General features: G+C 35.8%; 1 pseudogene; it reads left to right on the top strand.

Annotated features, from left to right (window-relative positions):
- The first annotated feature begins 616 nt into the window (after positions 1 to 616).
- On the top strand, positions 617 to 1242 carry LOC125157565 (AN1-type zinc finger protein 6-like; annotated as a pseudogene).
- Positions 1243 to 4787: the final 3545 nt, after the last annotated feature.

Here is a 4787-nt window from a genome sequence, read left to right as displayed (position 1 = left end):
AATATATTGTAGAAGTAGAAGTCACAGAATGTAATGAATGCTTAAATATAGGTAATGATGAAGAATATGGAATGGTAAATATTGATGCTAAATTTTTAATTTCAAGTGCCTGGAGAAATAAATGTCCTTAGAGAATGCGAAAGGAATGGAAAAGTTGGAAGTCTGATGAGGTGATATGCTTTCTATATGTTATGTTTGAGGTGTTTCTGGGGTATTAATAAATACTAATCAGACAGATATAAATTTGGTACAGTGCTTCAGAAGAGAATTAGGGTTTGAGCAATTTGTTGTTGAAGTTAAGGGAGTAGATACAACTAAAAAATAGAATGAATAGCATGAAAATAGGATTAATAACAGAACATTGGTGTATACCTTAGTCAAGAAGTGCACAGAAGACAATTGCACCAAAAACCATAAGATACCTAGGAATAAGCCTAACCAAAGAGATAAAAAAATATGTACACTGAAAACTGTAGAGAGCTCATGAAAGAAATTGAAGCACAAATAAATAAATGGAAAAACATTTCATGCTCATGGATCGGAAAAAAAACATTGTTAAAATGTCGATACTAGCTGAGAAAATTGTGCAGGTTTTGTGGGTATGCAACAGAGAAACATGGCTTAAGAAACTAATCACAGACAAGTTCTTATGCTTTGTTCTACTGGCTGCGGATTTTATGGGAACCCTTGTACAAATGGCATGTGTTCAGTGTGCTATAAAGGCATCTTCAAAGATAGAATAGTAGTAATTGTAGAATCAGCCCACCTTCGGCTTCTGTCAGTACTCTGTCCCAGTCTTTTCCGGTCCAGTGCGCAGACGACAGCGTCCCCGACGCGCGCAGTTACCTCTAGACTCCACATCTGCATCCGGGCAGCCAAGCCCTGTATCAAATCAGTCACTTTTATCAGAATCTTTAGCATCTTCCCAAGTGGACAGTATGTCTGTGGACAAAGCAATCCCTGACACGGAAGACCTGCAAACTTCAGTATCAGATATGGCACAGCAGCCATCTGAAGAGCAAAGCAAGTCTCGTGAAAAACCAAAATAGAAAAAGAACGGCTGTTTCATGTGCAGGAAGAAAGTAGGACTTACTGGGTTTGAATGCCGGTGTGGACATGTGTATTGTGGCATACGCGGTTACTCAGACGTGTACAATTGCTCGTACAATTACAAAGCTGATGCTGCGGAGAAAATCAGAAAAGAAAAACTCAGTAGTTGGTGAAAAGATCCAGAAGATTTGAACTCCTGCTGGAATACAAACTCCTCTGACCATTTGCAAACTAAAAGTTGACTTGAGGTCTCTTTTCCTAGTCCTGGGGAGCATAGAGCATTGTGCGTTATACAGACTTTTTAATCATGCATGTCAACCAGAAGAATAGATTTTTGGCTTTGTTTTGAAAATGACTCTGAACATTTATTTCCATTGCAGTTTCTGTGGCTGAAAAAACTTAAGTGAACTTTACAAGTATTATCCTTTTAAGATCATTTTAATTTTAGTTGAGCACAGAGGACTTTTATAACAAACGTGGAGACCTTTTGGAGGGCTGTGATTTTTCCAGTATTAAACATGTATGCATTGATCTTGTAGTTTATTTTTCTCATTGTGTGTGTATATAGAACTTTTCTCTGCACATGATTTCTCTTTTGATAATGCCCGTTAGGAAACAACTAGTTACCAGTAGCTGAATATATCTTACTCATTATGGCTGCTTTTGTTGTTTCATTAACAAAGGTTATACCTGTGTTAGCATATACTTTCTTTGCACCCACTATTTATGTCTGAATCATTTGTCACAGGATAGTGTGTGCTGATGAGATTCTAAGTTTGTGTGTTTTTGAATTTTTTGACTGAGGGAAGGAACAGCTGTATGCATTTCATTGCTGACCGCAGGCTTCTTTCAGTAGCATTCACCAGTCTGGGTGTGTACACAATATGAAGAATTATCTGGAGTAATTGTGCTGTGTTTATGTTTACCCCACCCGTCTGTGATTAAATAAAAAGGAAAACCATAAAATTAAAAAAAAAAAACAAATGTCGATACTACCCAAAGCAATCTACATATTAAATGCAATCCTAATCAAAATAAAACCAGTATTCTTCACAGCACTAGAGAAAATGATTTTAAAATTTGTATGGAACCATAAAAGACCCCCAAATACCCAAAGTAATGTTGAAAAAGAAAACCAACGCTGGAAGCATCACAATGCTGGACTTTAGCCAGTATTACAAAGCTGTAATCATGAAGACAGTGTGGTATTGGCACAAAAACAGACACATAGACCAGTGCAATAGAATAGAGAACCCAGAAATGGATCCACAACTGTATGGCCAACTAATCTTTGACAAAGCAGGAAAGAATGTCCAATAGAAAACAGTCTCTTCAGCAAATGCTGCTAGGATAACTGGACAGTGACAGGCATAAGAATGAACCTGGACCAATATCTTACACCATACACAAAAATAAATTCAAAATGGATGAAAGACCTAAATGTGATACAGGAAACCATCACAATCCTATGGGAGAAAACCTCAGCCACAGCAACTTCTTACTTGACATGTCTCCAGATGTAAGGGAATAAAAGTAAAAAGGAATTATTGGGACCTCATCAAGATAAAAAGCTTCTGCACAGCAAAGGAAACAATCAACAAAACTCAAAGGCAACCAACGGAATGGGAGGAAGTATTTGCAAATGACATATTGGATAAATGGTTTGTATCCAAAATCTATAGAGAACTTATCAAACTCAACACCCAGAAAACAAATAATCCAGTGAAGAAATGGGCAGAGAACATGAATAGACACTTATCCAAAGAGGATATCCAGATGGCTAACACACATGAAAAAATGTTCAACATTGCTGATCATCAGGGAAATCAAAATCAAAATCACAATGAGATATCACCTCACACTAGTTAGAATGGCTAAAATTAATGACTTAGGCAACAATAGATGTTGACAAGGATGCAGAGAAAGGGGAACCATTTTTCACTGTTGATGGGGATGCAAATTGGTGCAGCCACTCTGGAAAACAGTATGGAGTTTCCTCAAAAAATTAAATATAGAACTACCCTATGACCCAGCAATTGCACTACTAAGTATTTATCCAAAGGATACAAAAATGCTGATTCAAAGGGGCACATACACCCCAATGTTTATAGCAGTGCTATCAACAATAGCCAAATTATGGAAAGAGCCCAAATGTCCATCGACTGATGAATGGATAAAAAACGTGGTATACACACACACACACACACACACACACACACAATGGAATACTACTCAGTGATGAAAAAGAATGAATTTTTGCCATTTGCAGCAACATGGATGGAACTAGAGTGTATTATGCTAAACAAAATAAGTCAGTCAGAGAAAGACAGATATCATATGATTTCACTCATATGTGGGATGTGAGAAACACAACATTAACATAGAGGAAGGGAAGGAAAAATAAGATAAAAAAGAGAGGGAGGCAACCCATAAGAAACTCTTAAATACAGAGAAAAAAACTGAGGGCTGCTGGAGGTGTGGTGGGTGGGAGGATGGGTTAAATGGGTGAAGAGCATTAGGGAGGGGACTCTTTTGGATGAGCACTGGGTGTCAAATGTAAGAGGTGAATCACTGGTTTCAACTCCTGAAGCCAAGACTACACTGTATGTTAAATAAGTTGAATTTAAATAAATAAAATAAGGGCACAGAAGAGGACTCCCTGAGAAAGACAGTAGAATATTCAAGGAGAAAAGAGAAGAAAAAAGATGAGAAGAACATCACAGAAATTATTGAAAAATAAAATGTAAGAATAAAGTGTTCTCAAGGATAATTAATTATGCAGATAATCAATTAGGATGATAATTGGGAGGGTTATGGTAAGTGGTGTTTTGCAATGACTTTTTGTTTTTTATAGCATGCTAGATGTTGAACTCCGAATGAAAAGCGTTGGGCAAAAAAAACAAAATGTAAATATGCAGCAAATATAGATTTATTATTGAAGAAATTTGACAATAACTGTGAAGGATTAAAGGGATTGAAGGGTTCAGAAAAGTTTTTATATAGTCGCTGCAGTGGATTCAGTAAAGAGAATTATTTAGAAATGAAAGGAAGAATTCAAAGTGGGGGCACAGTTGAAATTTTATATCATGTATACTCAGTTTATCAAATCAGAATGTTGATAAGTCTTTCTTGAAGCAACATGCACAAATCAGGAAAGAGATTTTTAAAATTGTTTCTTGGATTAATTCAGGGTTGGGATTCAGCACGGTAGGTATAGTGCAAGGTCAAAGAAGTTAGGAAGCTCAGGGAATTGGTAAGAATGTAATTGAAACATTTGGAATAGAATCCTAGCATAGCCAGACCAATAAGGCATTGAGCAATTTATTAAAATGTGATAATATAACAATCATAGAACTAGAAGGAGCACAATTAAGGAAACAAGGAAATTCCATGCAAGGATAAAGTCTAAGATGACAACTGAAGTGGAATAAAAATAAAGCTTTTTTAGCTAAAAGAATTATAGTACTAATATAATAAAGTAGTTTTGTTATATGAAAACTTTCAAGAAATTAAATTAGTAGAGCATTATGAAGTAGCCTCTAAAATTTATATTTTATTAGTTCTGTATCTTATAATATCAAATCTTCTTTGTAATCATATGATGGTTTCTTAATGCAACTTTAAAGCCTAACTTAAACTTTCCAAAGTAATGGGCCAAAGGAGTAAGATACATTGATTAGGCCACTAAAATACTATAGGACTGATTAATCTCAAGTTTAATAACTTGTATGATCCTC

This window comes from Prionailurus viverrinus, chromosome X (assembly GCF_022837055.1).
Source record: "Prionailurus viverrinus isolate Anna chromosome X, UM_Priviv_1.0, whole genome shotgun sequence".
In the NCBI taxonomy this organism is placed as follows: Eukaryota; Metazoa; Chordata; class Mammalia; order Carnivora; family Felidae; genus Prionailurus; species Prionailurus viverrinus.
The sequence above is the reverse complement of the archived record's forward strand: the minus strand, read 5'-3'. Positions and strand labels throughout refer to the sequence as shown.